Below are 21,092 nucleotides of genomic sequence, written 5' to 3' on the forward strand. Positions count from 1 at the left end.
TGTCCCAGAAGCACTTTATCAGAGATTTAAGATTATCTGCACATTGCGCTCACCCTAAATCCTATATTTCACCTGTCATACTCAGCACTTTTAATCTGTACCCATTACATTTGGCCCGGCCCTAGTTTTATTGTGTTATGAAGTATTGTTTTTGTTTACTGTTTTGCTCAATGATTTGATTTGCTTTATAATGTTATGTGTATTATTATGTTGTTGTTTTATTGAGGCCTTGGCCTTTGTAAGCTGCATCGAGTCCTTCGGGACATGCTAGCGGGGTACAAATAAAGTTAATAATAATAATAATAATAATAATAATAATAATAATTAATAAAATATGGTCCAAAGACCCTGATACCCTTTCTCTTACTGCAAACTGCAATGAAAAGAACCTATGCTTTAAATTATTGAAAAGTTATTCATAACACTCGAATGAGAGAATGCAGAATGTTAGGATGGAACCTAACATCCCATCTCTACCTAACAGGTAGAGATGAGATTTTTCTTGTAGGGTCTCAGCTAATTTATTTGGTTTGTTTGAGCAGCAAAGAGAAGAAAAAGGCAGGTAAGCCAGCCGAGAAGCATGCATTTATTAAACAAAACCAAACATTGTGGGGGAAGGTTGCAAGAGATGCCAAGAGAAGATTTGCAAAGTCCACTTTGCCCTCTTCTGTTGATGTGAGCCAAGTTGGAAATGATGTTCTCCTCCACAAGAAATTCTGAAGAGGACATCCACGGAACCAGAGTGTTGTCTACACACTTTCTCAAATATTGGAGAATGCTTCTTTCACTGTCATCTTGAGAGCAGGTTTCCAAAAACTGCGGCAGATGGTCATCCCATGGGAGAAGCCAAGGAGGTCCCTTCATTTGGCAGGTCAGAAGGAGCAAAGTAGGAGGCAGCTCTCAGTCAATGGGGCTGAGGCAATCCTCTCCACTGAAACAAATGAGAGATGCACGAAACAGGGTTGGGGTGTTAATGCACAGCAGTCTGCCTAAGAGGATGTTAATGATGGATATGTTGACTCTTCTCAAAGAAGGCACAGGGGGAGATATTAGAAGGATTATCTACCAGTCTCAAAATGTCTTAATCAAAAGGAATTCTGTCTGGCAACCATCTTCTTTCAGGCTTCTGAACCTCAATTGTGTAGAGCAGCTCTGTATTAATGCATGCATCTGGGATTTATCTCAGCAGCTCTCCATTAGCTTTCCCCTTTAATTTTGCCAATGGTGAAGATGGTGGTGAAGACTGAGCCAGGAAATCTTGAGGTGTAGAGAATGGCAGACAGTGTAGCATTATGGGTTGACAAAATGAATATGCTGGCTGGATTGGAAAAGACTCATTTCTTGATGCTTCATGAGGGGCTCGGAGAGCTTTCCAGAGCATATCCTCCTCCAGGCTCAGTATACTGGAACGAGACAAATCATCACCAATACAAGTGGTATGAGAAAGGAAGCTGGGCCACCACAGCACATGATCTGGTGATTAGTTGGTTTACTCTGAGTGGTCGTAGTGCTCGGGGTAGTTTGATTTGTTTGAGCTGGAGTGTCGCCGTCCTGAAAAAGTAATTGGGAAGAGCATTTGATACAGAGTTAAAGAAATGGTTCAACAAGCAGAGGTGTACATTGTCATCCACACAGGTAGGGAATTGGAAAGGCCACCCCTTCTGTGCCCACAAGCACATTGTTTTCTTCCTTTTGATCTCAGAAGGTGAATCTAAGAGTCTCCTAATGTTTATACATGCAAACAGGATGTGCAGCTGGCTTATTGGTATAGTCTCCCACATTAGGGGTTAGGGGCACAAGTACCACCACAACACCTCTCTAGGAATATCTAGTCCAGGTATGGCCAAACCCAGGCCCGAGGGCCGGATATGGCCCCTTGGGCACTTCTCAGGCCCTCCTCTCTCTCACCATCCTATCCTTCCTTCCTTTTCTCTTTCCTTCCTCCTTCCCTCCCTTCCTTAGTTCCTTCTCCCTTCCTCCCCCCCCCCCCCACTTTTTTGGCTTTTCTTCCTTCCCTCTTTCCTTCCTCCTAACCTCCCTCTCTTCCCTCCCTCTTTCTCTTTCCATCGATCCTTCCCTTCCACCCTTAATTACTTCCCTCTTTCCTCCCTCGCTCTCTCTTTCTCCTTCTTTCCTTCCTTCCTTCCTTCCTTCTTTCCTTCCTTCCCTTTTGTCTTTCCTTCTTTCTCTCTTTCCTTTATTCTTCCCTTCCTTCCTTCCATCCAGCCCTTCTCTTTCTCCTTTTCTTCCTTCCCTTCCTTCCTTCCCTTCCTCCGTCCCTTTTGTCTTTCTCCCCTCTTTCTCCTTCCATCCTTCCCTTCCACCCTTTTGTCCTTACTTACTTCCCTCTTTCTCCCCCTCTCCCTCTTTCTCCTTCCTTCCTTCCTTCCTCCCTCCCTCCCTCCCTTCCTTCCTTCCCTTTTGTCTTTCCTTCCTTCTCTTTTTTCTTTTATCCTTCCCTCCCTCCCATCCATCCATCCTTCTCTTTCTCCTTTTCTTCCTTCTCTCTTTTCTTCCCTTCCATCCCTCCCTCCCTCCCTTTTGTCTTTCCTTCCCTCTTTCTCCTTCCATCATTCCCTTCCTCCCTTTTGTCCTTATTTCCTTCTCTCTTTCCTTTCTCCTTCAGTTCCTTCCTTCTATCATCAGGCTGCCAGTCTTCCTAGCAGGGAGTCCTAGTATGCGGGCCCCCAAGTTAGAAAGTTTGCCCATGCCAGATCTAGTCTCTCCACATGACTCAGGAAGTTGACCATAAAACAACACTGGAGCATCTAGAGGAGGCATGGGCAAACTTGGGCCCTCCAGGTGTTTTGGACTCCAACTCCCACCATTCCTAACAGCCTCAGGCCCCTTAAGCAGCTGGGGGGGGGGGGGCTGAGGGGAGGAAAGGGCCTGAGGCTATTTGGAATAGTGGGAGTTGAAGTCCAAAACACCTGGAAGGTCCAAATTTGTCTAGGCCTAATCTAGAGATTCCAAAAGAAGTGTTGGAATATACACTGCCATATAATCCTGTAACGGATCCCAGATTATCTGCCTTGAACTGGATTATATGAGTCTACACTGCCATATAATCCACTTTAAAGCAGATATTCTAGAATCACAAACTGGGTTATATGTCAGTGTAGATGAGCCCTAAATCTTCCCACATGACTGCTCAGCCTCTGGCAGAAGTTGACCATAGATTTGCGCTGGAGGACATAATGGATCCTAGAAAAAGCAAATCTGTGAATAATCCAATCCGCAAATCCAGAGGGCCAATGGTACTGTTCAGTCTTGAACTCCTTTTAGGCAAATTCACTCAGCATTCTTACCTCTTTAGGGCTTAACTAAAAGACTTGCTCAGATATTTCACAAGGAACATGAGGACCTACATGCTCACACCTGCTCATTTCTCTCTTAGGGTTTCCCATGTTGCCAAGGGAAGCCTGAAAAGAGACCATAACTGAAGTTGATTGAAGGAGCTTACTAGTAGGGCTGGGCAACCACGGAAAAATTTGTTTCTAAACTCAATTCGTTTTTAGGGGGGTTTTGCGTTTCGATTTTTAAAAGAATTCTGAAATTTTTCTTTAAAAAAGTTCGATATTTACGAAATTTCAGAAATTATGAAACAATAACGAAGCAATTACGAATCGATTCGTTAATGGCGGACGCGATCGCGCAATACGCTAAAAAAACCTCCAAATGGGACAGGGGGAACTTCTGAAGCTTCCCTCTCCCTCTGTTGTTGACTGTTGGTGCGATAATTATATATTTTTTTCACTGATAAAACAAACAGCAACCCTAAAACTTGCACCAGACATGCGGAAGTAATAACGAAACGATTTCGAAACGAGTTCGAAACAATTACGAAACAATTACGAAACGAATTGAAAAAAATGTTTGGTTTTTTAGTTGCTCCTGAATGGTTCAATATCGCTTCGTTATCAAAAAAAACGAATTAATAACGAATTACGAAATTAACGAACGAAACCGCCCAGCCCTACTTACTAGAGATGCTACTTTTGAACAGGAAATAAATCTAGATATATTTGGATCTCCATATCCATAGGTTTCTGTATCCTCAGATTGAATCATCCCTATATTCAATTTTTGCCCTTTTGTAGCAGTGACAGCATTTTATCAAGCCTTTGCATATAATGGGACTTGAGCAATCATGGATTTTGGTATCCATGGATTTTGGAAGCAAACTCCAGCAGGCAGATACTAAGGACTCACTGCATTCCTTTATACTGTTTAGAACAGTGGTTCCCGAACTTTTTTTGACCAGGGACCACTCTCCAACATTAGTACCAAAAGGGTTACAAATTATTTTGGTTAACTTTAGATTCAGTTTGGTTATTTGGGGTGCTGATTCAGAAAATTGCATTGGACAGACCACATCAGCTTTAGTTTCCGATACAGAACATATGCCATCCAGTAATCGCCATCTGTTCGCCCATGATGTGGTAGTAGCAATCTTTCGTTGGTAGTCAGCCTCTCCCCTCCCAATATACTCGTTGCCTCAGCAGTATAAGAGGGTTTTGCGAGACTAGTCGCTCTCATTGCCGTGTGGTTTTGCCATGTAGTAATGGCGAGGCCACAAACCATATTTTAGTTCTTGTGGACCACTGGTGGTCCATGCACCACAGGTTGGGAACCACTGATTTAGAAAGTAATCTGCTATCATTATACACCAGAATTTTGGAAGAAAAAAACAACAACAGTTATTCCACTGGCATTATTCTGCTACTTTTCATTTATTAGAAAGAGGCTTTTAGGATTGATAAGAGAATAGCACAAGATTTGGAAAAATAATGGAAAATGCCGCTAAAATGGCTTCAAGAATATAACTAAAAGGTATACTTGTTAAGGTAAAGATTGTCCAACTCTGGAAGGGGGGGGGGGGTGATCATCTCCATTTCTAAGCCGAAGAGCTGGCATTGTCCATAGACGCCTCCAAGGTCATATGATTGCATGGAGTGCCAATACCTTCCCAACAAAGTGGTACCTATTGATTTACTCACATTTTCATGTTTTCAAACTGCTAGGTAGGCAGAAGCTAGGTTGGCAGAAGCTGGGTCTCACCCCGACCCATGGATTCGAACCACCAATCTTCCGGTCAGCGAGTTCTGCAGTTTAGTGGTTTAACCCACTGTGCTACCACAGCCTCATACTTGATACACAAGCAAAATTACTCCATCCCTATTTATTGTCTTATTTTTTTTAATGTTTTTAACCGTTATAAATAAAATAGCAACTTGTTTGTCACTCTAAGCCAGTGTTTCTCAACCTGGGAGTCGGGAACCCCTGGGAGGGTCATGAGGGGCTGTCAGAGGGGTCTCCAAAGACCCTCAGAAAACACAGTATTTTCTGTTGGTCATGGGGTTCTGTGTGGGAAGTTTGGCAAAATTCTATCTTTGGTGGGGTTGATCATGAGGGTTCTCTGTGGGAAGTTTGGCCCAATTTTCTCATTGGTGGGGATCTGAATGCTCTTTGATTGTAGGTGAACTTTAAATCCCAGCAACTACAACTCCCAAATGGCAAAGTCTATTTCCCCCAAACTCTACCAGTGTTCACATTTCGGCATATTGCGTATTCGTGCCAAGTTTGGTCCGGATCCATCATTGTTTGGGTCTATAGGGCTCTCTGGATGTAGATGAACTACAACTCCAAAACTCAAGGTCAATGCCCACCAAACCCTTCCAGTGTTTTCTGTTGGTCAGAGGAGTTCTGTGTTCCAAGTTTTTTTTTAATTTCTATTGTTGGTGGAGTTCAGAATGTTTTTTGATTGTAGGCGAACTATAAATCCCAGCAACTACAACTCCCAAATGACAAAATCAACCCCCTCCCCCTCCCCCCGGCCACCCCACCAGTATTCAGATTTGGGCATATTGGGTATTTGTGCCAAATTTGGTCCAGTGAATGAAAGTACATCCTGCATATCAGATATTTACATTACAATAACAGTAGCAAAATTACAGTTATGAAGTAGCCAGGCCCGTAGCCAGGATTTCGTTTCGGGGGGGGGGGGGGCTGAATTTTTTTTGGGGGGGGGCCGTTCGGGAGGGGGCTGAGTTTCGGGGGGGGGGGGCTGAGTCTGAGTGAAAGAGGGTCTAGCCTAGCAAACCTTTTGTATCATTACCCCAATACCCCCATGCATATGGGATATATTGAGTATGGTGATCAGATCATGATATGAATAAACATAACAGTTTAAATAATGCACCAGTAAGGCCTTTTCGCGAACCACCATGAGAATTTCGGGGGGGGGGGGGCTGAAGCCCCTCGAGCCCCCCCCCCCCCCCCCCCCCCCCCGGCTACATGCCTGGAAGTAGCAATGAAAATAATGTTATGATTGGGAGTCACCACAAAATGAGGAACTGTATTAAGGGGTCGCAGAATTAGGAAGGTTGAGAAATAGTGTTCTAACCCTTCTTGTTTCAAACTCCAATAGTTCCAGTTCCCTCTGTGATTGGGAACAAGTGCCATTGGGCTTCCTAAATTGACGAAAGCCTACAATGGTGTCCCTGTGGAATGTCATTTACACTTCTCTTCAGAAATTCAGGCTCAACCGAGAAGATTGTGGCAAACAGGAGTAGTAAATAAGTCCCTCTTTTTCCCTAGTTTGGCCACATCATGAGAAGACAGGAAAGGTTGAAGACAATGATGGTGGGGAGAATGGAAGGAAAAAGGAAGAGGGGCCGACCAAGGGCAAGATGGATGGATTGTATCCTTGAAATGACTGGCTTGACCCTGAAGGAGCTGGGGGTGGTGATGGCTGACAGGGAGCTCTGGCATGGGCTGGTCCATGAGGTCACAAATAGTCAGAAGCAACTGAACGAATGAACAACAACAAATTTCCCTAGTCACTTATTGGCAGTGATTGAGGTTTATTTTGTACTCCACACTCGCTTCCAAAAAGGATGCTCAAGGCAGGTAGTAGTAACAAAATACAAATAGAAATCAGCTTGTAAATACGGAATAGGGCACAAACCACTGTTTCACGGTTTGCCTTCTATTGAAAAAACAGTGTTTATAGAACTTTGAAATGGGTTGAAGAAATTGTGAAATATTTTCTTTACCTTAGCTCAGTCATGAATCAAAACTGAGACTCTAGTCAAGAAAGCAGAAGACATAAGGCTCGAAAGGACAGCTATGAAGGAACTAGATCAGTTCCTCAAATGCAAAAATATATCTGTAGATGCCAATGTTCAAATCAGCCATGCCACAGTATATCCTATTTCTGTGTGTGGTTGTGAAAGCAGGATATTCATAGTATAGATTCAAAGAATCAAAGAGTTGGAAGAGACCTCATGGGCCATCCAGTCCAACCCCCTGCCAAGAAGCAGGAATATTGCATTCAAATCACCCCTGACAGATGGCCATCCAGCCTCTGTTCAAAAGCTTCCAAAGAAGGAGCCTCCACCACACTCCGGGGCAGAGAGTTCCACTGCTGAACGGCTCTCACAGTCAGGAAGTTCTTCCTCATGTTCAAATGGAATATCCTTTCTTGTAGTTTGAGCCATTGTTTCGCGTCCTAGTCTCCAGGGAAGCAGAAAACAAGCCTGCTCCCTCCTCCCTGTGGCTTCCTCTCACATATTTATACATGGCTATCATATCTCCTCTCAGCCTTCTCTTCTTCAGGCTAAACATGCCCAGCTCCTTAAGCCGCTCCTCATAGGGCTTGTTCTCCAGACCCTTGATCATTTTAGTCGCCCTCCTCTGGACACATTCCAGCTTGTCAATATCTCTCTTGAATTGTGGTGCCCAGAATTGGACACAATATTCCAGGTGTGGTCTAACCAAAGTTGAATAGAGGGGTAGCATTATTTCCCTAGATCTAGACACTATGCTAGATTTATTTCTCGACCGTATTTATATCCCACTTTTCTCACCCCGGAGGGGATTTGAGGCGGCCTTACAACAGGCAACAATTTGATCCCATACATACAAGTATCAAATAAACAATTACAATTAAAACCAAACAATTAAAACATGAATGATTAAAAACATTAATTAAAATCACGCCATCCAAAACATAATCTAGGGTTGTTCCATTTATCAATCACATTGATTCTTGGTCATTTACTGTACTGTGTCAAATGCTTGGTCCCACAACAACATATTTAGTTTTTTCCTGAAAGGCAGGAGAGAAGGGGCTGATCATTGGGGAGGGAGTTCCACATATGAGGGGCCACCACTAAGAAGGCTCTGTCTCTCATCCCCACCAGTTGCATCTGCGAAGGAGGTGGGACTGAGAGCAGAGCCTCCCCAGAGATGGTTCATAGCGGGAGATACATTTGGGCAGGTAAGCTGGGCCAGAACCATTGACGGCTTTATAGGCTAAAGCCAGCATTTTGAATTGTGCTTGGAAGCAACCTGGCAGCCAGTGTTGCTGACACAACAGGAGGCTTGTATGCTCCCTGTGTGTCACTCCATTTAGAAACCTGGCTACCACCCATTGGACCATTTGAAGCTTCCGAATAATAATAATAATAATAATAATAATAATAATAATAATTTAATTTTTGTATCCAGCCACCATCTCCCCGAAGGGACTCGGGGTGCCTTACATGGGGGCAAGCCTGGTCAGACATAGATTAAAATAAACACAGTACAATTTTTTAAAAGTGACATCATAAAGAAACCATCAACAAATAACTTTTTTTTTGTCGTGTCAGGAGCGACTTGAGAAACTGCAAGTCACTTCTGTTGTGAGAGAATTGGCCGTCTGCAAGACGTTGCCCAGGGGACGCCTGGATGTTTTGATGTTGTATCATCCTTCTGGGAGGCTTCTCTCATGTCCCCGCATGAGGAGTTGGAGCTGATAGAGGGAACTCATCTGCCTCTCCCCGGATTTGAACCTGCGACCTGTCGGTCTTCAGTCCTGCTGGCAAAAGGGTTTAAACCACTGCGCCACCGGGGGCTCCAACAAATAACTAATAGCCTGACATATTAGTCAAATTTCTAAACTTAGGCAGGCAGGAGCTTGTGCAATACAGCTGTGAGGACAGGGCTGATGGAAAAAGGGCAGGAGCCATATGATAAGTTAGGGCTAGAAGGGCAATGTCACTATATCTATAGGGCAGGGAACAATGGTAAAGTGCAAGAGATCAGATATAGTTGGGGAGGGCGGGCAAATCTATCTAGTGAACTGTTGAATCAAAGGCTATTGATTAAACAGTCAAACAAAGGCTATTGATTGAACAGTCTTCAAAGGCAACCCCATGTAGAGTGCGTTGCAGTAGCCTATTCGGGATGTAACCAGAACATGGACTACCGATTATAAAGTTGCCATCAACACTTGCAGGTTTGCCATTAATAGATTAGACCAGGTATGGGCAAACTTTGGCCCTCTGGGTATTTCAGATTTCAACTCCCACAATTCCTAACAGCCGGTGGCACTCGGAGGACCGAAGTCCAAAGCACCTGGAGGGCCGAAGTTTGCCCATATCTGGATTGATTGAACAGTCTCCAAAGGCAACCCCACGTAGAGTGCGTTGCAGTAGTCTATTCGAGATGTAACCAGAATGTGGGCAACCGATTTTAAAGTTGCCTTCAACACTTGCAAGTTTGCTGTTAATAGATTAGACCAGGTATGGGCAAACTTTGGCCCTCTGGGTATTTCAGATTTTAACTCCCACAATTCCTAACAGCCAGTAGCACTCGGAGGACCGAAGTCCAAAGCACCTGGAGGGTCGAAGTTTGCCCATATCTGGATTGATTGAACAGTCTTCAAAGGCAACTCCATGTAGAGTGCATTGCAGTAGTCTATTTGGGATGTAACCAGAACGTGGACTACCGATTATAAAGTTGCCTTCAACACTTGCAAGTTTGCTGTTAATAGATTAGACCAGGTATGGGCAAACTGTGGCCCTCTGGGTATTTCAGATTTCAACTCCCACAATTCCTAACAGCCGGTGGCACTCGGAGGACCGAAGTCCAAAGCACCTGGAGGGCCGAAGTTTGACCATATCTGGATTGATTGAACAGTTTCCAAAGGCAACTCCACATAGAGTGCATTGCAGTAGTCTATTCGGGATGTAACCAGAATGTGGACTACCGATTATAAAGTTGCCTTCAACACTTGCAAGTTTGCTGTTAATAGATTAGACCAGGTATGGGCAAACTTTGGCCCTCTGGGTATTTCAGATTTCAGCTCCCACAATTCCTAACAGCCGGTGGCACTCGGAGGTCCGAAGTCCAAAGCACCTGGAGGGTCGAAGTTTGCCCATACCTGGATTAGACTCCACAAATTTGGTTATCTATATAAATAAAAATGTAATGTTTGTTTGTGGTATTCACAGAGCTCAAAAACCACTGGGGCAATTGTCACCAAATTTGGACACGATACACCTAACAACCCAATGTATGCCCTTCACTCAAAAAATTTGATTTTGTCATTTGGGAGTTGTAGTTGCTGGGATTTATAGTTCACCTACAATCAAAGAGCATTCTGAACTCAACCAATGATGGAATTGAATCAAACTTGGCACACAGGACTCCCATGAGCAACAGAAAACACTAGAAGGGTTTGGTGGGCATTGATGTTGAGTTTGGGAGTTGTAGTTCACCTACATCCAGAAAACACTGTGGACACAAACAGTGATGGATCTGGACCAAACTCTACACGAATACTCAATATGCCCAAATGTGAACACTGGTGGAGTTTGGGGAAAATAGAATCTTGACATTTGGGAGTTGCAGTTGCTGGGATTTATAGTTCCCCTAGAATCACAGAGCATTCTGAACCCCACCAACGATAGAATTGGGCCAAACCTCCCACATAGAACCCCCATGACCACCAGAGTGGGCCGCAGCAACGCGTGGCAGGGGACGGCTAGTTACTAATAATACTAATACTAATAAGACTACACAAATACTAACAAATCTATGGGGGTAAATAATGAATAAGAGAAAAAATATATTCATACACTAACACATTTCACGTCCCACTTTCCCAACCACGCACAACCGCCCCCCCCCCCTCCATCCCCGATTAGATAATTGGCACCCCACCCTGTCCGATCCCCCGTTCCCCCCCACTTTATAGATAGGTAACCTACCTGCCCCATGCCTGCCCTCACCTCTCCCCTACCTGTTTTTCTTTTAATGTAAAACTAATATATCAATGATTAACACCTTATTGATGTATCGCTACTAGAAAACTTTAATAAAAATCATTAAAAAAAACTAATAATACTAATACTCTGCTTTTCTCTCTTGATTGGAACTTAAAGGGCTCTTCCACACAGCCATATAACTCACAATATCTGCTTTGAACTGGATTATCAGTGTCCACACTGCCATAGAATCCAGTTTAACGTGGATTTTATATGGCTGCATGGAAGGGGCCTAATATGTTCTGCAAAAACTTCTGCTGCAAGTTGATTATAGTCACACTGGAGGATCTAGCAAGGTATTATCTTTAATTAAGATAGTTTTAAAATTCACAATTTCCCACTTCAGATGGCCCTGTGCCCGTAATCCCAGCAAATGCCGAGACACCACTGTAACAATAGCAGAAACAGCCATAACAATTGATTTGGGTTTGCATCTATATTTGCAGTATTTACAGAAGTACTATTCTAACGTTCTTCTGAAAGGTTTGCTTCCTTTGCCTCCTGACAACCGCAGATTTCCCGAGAAGCGCTGCGGTTACTGCCTGCCTTGCCTGCCCCCCTCCGCAACTCCCCACTTTCTCAGGGGCTGCTGCTTTGTGGTTACCAGCCAGCCAACGAAGAACCAAAGATGCGCAAAAAGGTGATGCCAGCATTTGAAGCCTGCTTCCTGCCCTTGCTTTAGCTTGCAGGCAGAATGGGATCCAAGAGAAAAAAACAGTTGTAGAGTTCGGAGAATTGCAGCCGCAAAAAGAGGGGTGCAGTCATTTTGCTCAGGGCAGGGCGTGTGTATCTGGCATTTGTCAGGGAAAAAAACTACCCTATATACTCGAGCATAAGCCAACACGAATATAAGTCGAGGTACCTAATTTTAGCACAAAAAACTGGGAAAATGTATTGCAGTGGTTCTCAACCTTCCTAATGCTGCGACCCCATAATATAGTTCTTCATGTTGTGGTGACTCCCAACGATGACATTATTTTTGTTGCTACGTCATAACTGTAATTTTGCTACTGTTATGGATCGTAATGTTAATATCCAATATGCAGAATGTATTTTCATTCCCAGGACCAAATTTGACACAAATACCCAATACGCCCAAATTTGAATATTGGGGGTAGGTGGGTGGGTGGGTTATTTTGTCACTTGGGAGTTGTAGTTGCTGGGATTTATAGTTCACCAAAAATCAAAGAGCATTCTGAACTCCGCAAACAATAGAGTTGAACCAAACTTGGCATACAGAGCTCCCATGATCAAGAGAAAATACTGGAAGGGTTTGGTGGCTTGTGTTTTGGAATTGTAGTTCACCTACATCCAAAGAACAATGATGGATCTGGATCAACATTGGCATGAATGCTCAATAATGTGAACACTAGTGGAGTCTGGGGAAAAGAGACTTGACATTTGGGAGTTGTAACTCCTGGGATTTATAGTTCACCTCCAATCAAAGAGCATTCAGATCCCCACCAATGAGAAAATTGGGCCAAACTTCCCACAGAGAACCCCCATGATCAACAAAAAATACTGTGTTTTCTGATGGCCTTTGGCGACCCCTCTGACACCCCCTCACGACCCCCCCAGGGGTCCCGACCCCCAGGTTGAGAAACACTGATGTATTGACTCGAATCTAAACCAAGGGTGGGAAATGCAACAGCTAATGATAAATTTTAAAATAAAAATAGATCCCAATAAAATGATATTAATTGAGGCATCTGTAGGTTAAATGTTTTTGAATATTTACATAAAACGGTAAGATACGACTGTCCAGCTCTAATTAAACCATTATTCTAACCTTCTTCAATGTAAATGTGCTTACGTATCCTTCCAATAATAATAATAGAGTAAAATAATAAATATAATAAAAATAACAATAGAGTAACATAATGGAAATGTAATAATAATAATAATAGAGTAAAACAATGCATGTAATAATAAAAATAGAATAAAATAATAAATATAATAATAATAAATAGAGTAAAATAATAAATGTAATAATAAAAATAGAATAAAATAATAAATATAATAATAATAAATAGAGTAAAATAATAAATGTAATAATAAAAATAGAATCAAATAATAAATATAATAATAATAAATAGAGTAAAATAATAAATGTAATAATAATAAATAGAATCAAATAATAAATGTAATTTTTTTCGTGTCAGGAGCAACTTGAGAAACTGCAAGTCGCTTCTGGTGTGAGAGAATTGGCCACCTGCAAGGATGTTGCCCAGGGGACGCCTGGATGTTTTGATAATTTACCATCCTTGTGGGAGGCTTCTCTCATGTCCCTGCATGGAGAGCTGGAGCTGACAGAGGGAGCTCATCCATGCTCTCCCTAGATTTGAACCTCTAACCTGTCAGTCTTCAGTCCTACTGGCACAAGGGTTTAACCCATTATTATTATATTCTAATAAATGTAATAATAATAATAATAATAATAATAATAATATTTTTATATATTTTTGAATAATAAGAATATTTTCTCCAAGAAGATGGAATGGAAGTCACCTTTTTGTGTGTGTGTTTTGATGTATTTTTGTATATAGGGTTTTATTTAGGATATCCTTTTTATTTTTTACTTTATTGGCCTTTCTCTTTCTCTTTCTTTCTTCACTTTCCTATACCTTATTGTTCTCACTCTTTCGTTGTATTCCATATAAAATTTAATAAAATTTCTTTAATAATAATAATAATAGAGTAAAATAATAAATGTAATAATAAAAAGAGTGAAATAGTGAATATAATAATAGTAAATAGAATAAAATAATAATAATAATAGAGTGAAATAATAACTGTAGTAATAACAATAATAAATAGGGTTAAAATAAAAATGTAATAAAAATAATAACAGAATAAAATAATAAATAACTTGACTCAAGTGTAACCTAAAGGGGACTTTTTCAGCCTAAAAAAGGGCTGAAAAAATGGCTGATACTCGGGTATATACAGTAGTTAAAAGCTGTGTGTGTCATTGTGGTTTTGCACAGAATACCCTGTGACTAGTGCCTCAGCATAGGATGCTCATTTGTGGTGGAGTCTGACACCATCCAGCTTTCAGTGCTAGGAGGTGGGCATTGACCTTGAGTTTTGGAGTTGTAGTTCACCTACATGCAGAGAGCACTGTGGACATACACAATAATGGATCTGGACCAAACGTGACAGGAATACTCAATATGCCAAAATGTGAACACTGATGGAGTTTGGAGAAAATCAACCTTGACATTTGGGAGTTGTAGTTGCTGGGATTTATAGTTCACCTACAATCAAAGAGCATTCTGAACCCCACCAATGATAGAATTGGGCCAAACTTCCCACACAGAACCAACATGACCAATATAAAATACTGTGTTTTCTGATGGTCTTTGGTGACCCCTCTGACACCCTCTCATTACCCCCCCCCCCAGGGGTCCCGACCTCCAGGTTGAGAAATGCTGCCTCAATACATTGTACTTTTTTATTATTATTTCCCTTTGGATGTCTTCCCTCTCAATTTCCATGTCCATTCACCATGATTGGAAAATTTCCTCTATTATTTCTTTTACCATAATGATTTGTCCATACAGGTCACTTGCCACCTTCTTCTCCTTCCTCAAATGTTTCCTAATCATCTTCTCAAATGGGCAATCCTGTTCACTATTTTTTCCCTCTATCTGAAAATGCCCTATCTTATAGCCCAACTTTGAATCCAATTCCCTGGTCCTATCCAATTCTGAATTTCTTTATGTTCAACAGTAGTGGTTCCCAACCTTTGGTCCGTGGACCACCAGTGGTCTGGAAGAACTAAAATATGGTCCGCAGCCTCACAGTTACTAGACCACTGCAATGAGAGAGATTGGTCTCGTGACACCCTCTTATAGTGTCGAGGCTTATGAAATATGGTTTTCTGTAGGTGAGCAGATGACGACTACTGGATGGCATATGTTCTGTATCAGAAACTAGAGCTGATGTGGTCTATCCAATGCAATTTTCTGAATCAACACCCCCAATAGCCACACCAAATCTAAAGTTGACCAGAAACTGATTCGTAACCCTTTTGGTACTAATGTTGGAGAGTGGTCTCTAGTCAAAATTTTTAAAAAGGTTGGGAATCACCATTCTAAAGGGTTTCCATCAACTGTATACAAGTCCTCCACTAACCCTTTCCCTTTACTTTCCATTAATCTCAATTTCTGCCTATATTTTTATCATTATTATAATTAATTTGCCATAGTTTAATTAATTTGCACTTTTCATCATCTTGCACTTTATAGTTGCTCTGAAGGTTGGTCGAATGTCTTGGGAAAGTTGGAAGTGGTTTTATAAAGTTGAGGAAATGAATTATAGGAATGGTATAAATGGTGGAATGTCAACTGTTCTGGACGTAGATTTATCATACAATAGTGCAATTCCAAACTGCTGGGATGTGGGGAAGGGAGGGGGCTGGCAGGAAGGGGGAGTGCTACGGGTCGCCCCCCCCCCCCCCCATAGAGGTGATGATGGGGAGGGGGAGATACGGGAGAACATTTTGGAATTTTCTTCAGAGTTTTCTCACGAATTGGCCAAATTGGTTTAACTCTCCCTTTCCCTGCTCTCGGTCCCACCTCTTTCGCAATCGCGCTTGGTGGGAACGAGGGACAGGGCCTTCTCAGTGGTGGCCCCTCGGCTCTGGAACTCCCTCCCGATGGAGATTAGATCTGCCTCTTCCCTCCTAACTTTTTGAAAGCTGGTAAAATCATGGCTTTGGGACACTGCATTTGCAGATTGATGACTGAGTAAATAACTGTTGACCTACTGGCGGATGGCGATAAATTTGTAATTTGTGATTTCACTGTGACAAACTGACTTTCTTGTAAATGGTATGAATTGCATTTTAATGTATTTTATATTGATGATATATATTTGCTTTATCTTATTGTATTGTATCCTCTGTTGTTAGCTGGCTTGAGTCCCTCTCCGGAGGTTGAGAAGACCGGGTTATAAAAACTCTAAATAAATAAATAAATAGTTGCCACCTTATTATCATTGCCTCAACTTAACTTCTTTTCTTTTTCCCCCACACTTTTATTGTCCCTTTGAAGGGTTTCTTACATTCTATTTCCTATCTCCTATTCCACTCCCTAAATATTATTTCTTTTGCTTTAATATTATTTATATCTTCTCCATATTTACCCTTTTTATTAGCAAACTACATTTCCAACAATGTTTGGATATAAAACGCATCGAGATAGACTTTGAAACTTGGAATCCCCCAGCCTCCCTCTTCCTCTTTTGCGTTTAACTATTTGTCCCTTATTCTGGGCCTTTTTCCTCCAACTGCCCATTGCAGATGATACCAAATTGGGAGGGATAGCTAATACCCCAGAACACAGGAGCAGAATTCAAAAGGATTTAAACAGATTAGATGGATGATTGGCCAAAACTAACACAATGAAGTTCAACAGAGACAAATGCAAGATACTCCACTTAGGCAGAAAAAATGAAATGCAAAGACACAGAATGGGGGACGATGCCTGGCTTGACAGGAGGACGTGTGGAAAAGATCCGGAGTCCTCATGGAGAGGAAGGTGAACATGAGCCAACAACTTCCTTCCCTCTCTCCCTCTCTCCTCTTTCTTCCTTTCCTTTTGTCTTTCCTTCCTTCTCTTTCCTTCCTCCTTACCTCCCTCCCTTCCCTCCCTTTCTCCTTCCATCATTCCCATCCACCCTTTCATTCTTCCTTCCTTCCCTCTCTCTCCTTTCTTCCTTTTCTTTTGTTTTTCCTTCATTTTCTTTTCTTCCTCCTTACCTCCCTCCCTTCCCTCCCTTTCTCCTTCCATCATTCCCATCCACCCTTTCATTCTTCCTTCCTTCCCTCTCTCTCCTTTCTTCCTTTTCTTTTGTTTTTCCTTCATTTTCTTTCCTTCCTCCTTACCTCCCTCCCTTCCCTCCCTTTTTCCTTCCATCATTCCCATCTACACTTTCATCCTTCCTTCCCTCTCTCCCTCTTTCTCCTTCCTTCCCTTTTGTCTTTCCTTCCTTCTCTTTTTCCTTCCTCCTTCTCTTTCATCTTTCCGTCCTTTTAAACAGGGGCTGGATGGCCATCTGTTGGGGTGCTTTGAATGCGATTTTCCTGCTTCTTGGCAGGGGGTTGGACTGGATGGCCCAACTCTATGATTCTATGATTCTAAGTCATGAGGTTGCAAAAAAGCCAATGGGATTTTGGCCTGCATAAATAGGAGTCTAATTTCTAGATCGGGTATGGACAAACCCAGGCCTGGGGGACGGATGTAGCCTCTTGGGCTCGTTTCTCAGGCCCTCCTCTCTCTCATCATCCTGCCATTCCTTCCTTCTCTCTTCCCTTCCTCCTTCCCTCTCTTCCCTCCCTCTTTCTCCCTCCTTCCATCATTCCCATCCACCCTTTCATCCTTCCTTCTTTCCCTCTCTCCCTCTTTCTCCTTTCTTCCTTTCCTTTCGTCTTTCCTTCCTTCTCTTTTTCCTTCCTCCTTCTCTTTCATCCTTCCATCCTTTTTTCCATTTTGTCTTTCCTTCCTTCTTGCTTTCCTTTATCCTTCCATTCCTTCCACCCTTCTTTTTCTCCCTCCCTTCCTTCCTTCCATCCATCCATCCTTCCCTTCCACCCTTTCATCCTTCCTTCCTTCCCTTTTGTCTTTTCATCCCACTTTCCTCGCTCCTTCCCTTTCACCCTCTTTCTCCTTCCATCCTTCCCTTCCTCCTTTTCATCCTTCCATCCTTCTCTTTCCTTCCTCCTTCCCTTCCTTCCTTCCTTCCTTTCATCACTGGGCAATCAGACCTCCTAGCAGGGAGTGCTAACATGCTGCCCCAAAGTTAGAAAGTTTGCCCATGCCTGGTCTGGATCCAAGGAAGTCATGCTAGCCCTCTATTCTGCCTTGGTTAGATCACAGCTAGAATCACACTGTGTCCAGTTCTGACCACCACAGTTGAAGGGAGATGTTGACCCTAAGCTGGAATGTGTCCAGAGGAGGGCAATTAAAAGGATCAAGAGTCTGGAGAATAAGCCCTATGAGGAGTGGCTTAAAAAGCTGGACATGTTTAGCCTGCAGAAGAAAAGGCTGAGAGGAGACAAGGTGAGGGCCATGGCTCAAGAGGTGAGAGGAAGTCATAGAGAGGAGGGAGCAAGCTTGTTTCAGCTGCCCTGTAGACTAGGACGCAATGGAACAATGGCTTCAAACTATAGGGAAGGAGATTCCACCTGAACGTTATGAAGAACTTCCTAACTGTGAGAGCTGTTCAGCAATGGAACTCTCTGCCCCAGAGTGTGGTGGAGGCTCCTTCTTTGGAGGCTTTTAAGCAGAGGCTGGATGGCCATCTGTTGGAGGTGCTTTGAATGCGTTTTTCCTGCTTCTTGGCAGAATGGGGTTGGACTGGATGGCCCACAAGGTCTCTTCTAACTCTAGGGTTCTATGATTCCTTATTCTTCTGTCCCATGTCTTTAGCGTCCCCATCGCTACTGTATTTGGTAATGTTTGGAATTAACATGACAATTTGGGTATTATAAACATTTTTAAGGATATGGCTCCATAAAAGCCATCCAAATTATGATGCACTAGATTTTATGGATCCAAGCCCACAAATGCAACAAATATATGATTATCTCTAAATGTAAGTATTTTAGGTGAAAATGGTCAAGGATATTTACGTCATTAACACAGTAACACTGATTACTTCCAAAGAAGACTGGATACCCTGGCAACAAGAAGTTAATTCACAACTAGGATTGCTATTGTGTGTTACAATCTCACAGCCTGGTGTTCAGCCCTGTTATACACCGCAGCCAGTGCATCAATGTGTATGTGCATGTGTGCGGTTCAGTTCAGACATGCGTCTGTGTGAAATAAGTCAGGTAGCACTTGGGGGCGGCACACGAACTGCCAAATATGCTCCCCATCCCCGAACACAATTGGATCTTTCAAGAACGTTCATCAATGCAGAAGGAGATATGCAACCTTTTGAAAAGGTGAATTACTGCTCCCAGAGACTAATAGGAAAAACAAACATTTCCTTCACCCTAGTACAGTGTTTCTCAACCTGGGGGGTCAAGACCCCTGGGGGGGGGGTCGTGAGGGGATGTCAGAGAGGTCACCAAAGAAAACACAGTGTTTTCTGTTGGTCATGTGGGCTCTGTGTGGAAAGTTTGACACAATTCTATCGTTGGTGGGGTTCAGAATGCTCTTTGATTGTAGGTGAACTATAAATCCCAGAAACTACAACTCCCAAATGTCAAGGTCTATTTTCCCCAAACTCCACCAGTGTTCACATTTGGGCATATTGAGTATTTGTTCCAAGTTTGGTCCAGATCCATCATTGTTTGAATCCACAGTGCTCTCTGGATGTAAGTGAACTACAACTTCAAAACTCAAGGTCAAGGTCAATGCCCATCAAACTCTTCCAGTATTTTCTGTTGGTCATGGGAGTCCTGTGTGCAAAGTTTTCTTCAATTCCATTGTTGGTGTTCAGAATGCTCTTTGATTGTAGGTGAACTATAAATCCCAGCAACTACATCTTCCAAAGGACAAAATCAATCCCCCCAACCCCACCAGTCTTCAAATTTGGGCGTATTGGGTATTTCTGTCAAATTTGGTCCACTGAATGAAAATACATCCTGCATATCAGATATTTACTTTACGATTCATAACAATAGCAAAATTAGAGTTATGAAGAAGCAACGAAAATATTTTTATGGTTAGAGGTCACCACAACATGACGAACTGTATTAATGGGTCGCGGCATTAGGAAGGTTGAGAAACACCGCCCTAGTAAAAAGGGCATTCGGGGAGACTAGGTGGCCATTCAAGAGCCTTGAGTGGCCACAAAGAGTTTGGAGGCATCAGCCTTCTTTGCCTGCTCTGTTTCAGTATTACCTGAACCAGGTTTCATTGCTCTGCAAAGTAACAAAAGAGTTGAATTGCCCCTTGGCCTTGAATTTCAGTTTTGGACAAGCTCGATCCTTACCTTTTTATCAATAGCCAGAGCCAGATTGATCAGCAGAACGACAGCAACAAACAGGATGGGCTTCATGGTTGAAACGGTGTGTGCAGGGCAGAGGAGTGGAACGTTGCCACAGTTAGCTCAGAGGTTGCACACTGTTGTTTGCAAAGAGGCAAGAGAGCTTGACAGCCTCAAACTCCCCCTATTTCCTGCTGGCCTAGTGATGTAATTGGGATGGGTGGAGAGGTGATATTTGGAATATCCTATCGTATCCAATTTGTCATCGGTCCACTCCTTTGGGCTTCATGCAAATCTTCTCTTTGTCAATATATACAATCCTGTGCTTTTCTTGGAATATATATTTGGAATATATAGTTTCAGAAGAACATCTATTTCTGTTTCATGGACTATTCTAAAGCCTTTGACTGTGTGGATCATAATAAATTGTGGCACGTTCTTGGTGGGATGGGGACCAAGGGCAAGTTTGATGTATGGTAACCTTGAAGTAACTGGCTTGACTTTGAAGGAAATGGGGGTGGCTAGGGCCAACAGGGAGCTCTGGAGTGGGCTGGTCCAGGAGGTCACGAAGAGTCGGAAATTTATTTATTTATTTATTTATTTACTTTGCTTATATACCGCTGTATCTCAAGCACGAAGGCGACTCACGGCGGTTCACAAACAGTAAAAACAGTAGAAACAGCAGTGGTTCCATACAACATATAACAATTGACTTAACACATTATCCATAAATTACCAATAAGCAATTACAATGCACAATTATTACAAAAAACAACCGTACCCAATCTTCTCATCATCCAAGCGTAGTCCAGGTTCATTGTCCATTGTTCCATTCCTATGTTCCATTACCAGATTGCACTAAATTACTCAAACGCCTGCATAAACATCCAGGTCTTCACCTTTTTGCGGAATACCATTAGAGATGGTGCTAGTCTAATGTCCGTAGGAAGGGCGTTCCACAGCCGAGGAGCCACCACCGAGAAGGCCCTATCTCTCGTCCCCGCCAGCCGAGCTTGAGAAGCAGGCGGGATCGAGAGCAGGGTCTCCCCG

The 21,092-nt window shown here is 42.6% G+C and overlaps 1 long non-coding RNA gene across 1 annotated transcript; it reads right to left on the minus strand.

Moving 5' to 3' along the window:
• Positions 1-566: 566 nt before the first annotated feature.
• Positions 567-20,205, minus strand: LOC132780178 (uncharacterized). The gene is made up of 2 exons (XR_009631887.2): positions 20,049-20,205; positions 567-1,551 (listed from the first exon to the last, which is right to left on the minus strand). It is a non-coding gene; the product is annotated as an uncharacterized lncRNA (long non-coding RNA).
• Between the last annotated feature and the right edge of the window lie 887 nt (positions 20,206-21,092).

This window comes from Anolis sagrei, chromosome X (assembly GCF_037176765.1).
Source record: "Anolis sagrei isolate rAnoSag1 chromosome X, rAnoSag1.mat, whole genome shotgun sequence".
NCBI lineage: Eukaryota > Metazoa > Chordata > Lepidosauria > Squamata > Dactyloidae > Anolis > Anolis sagrei.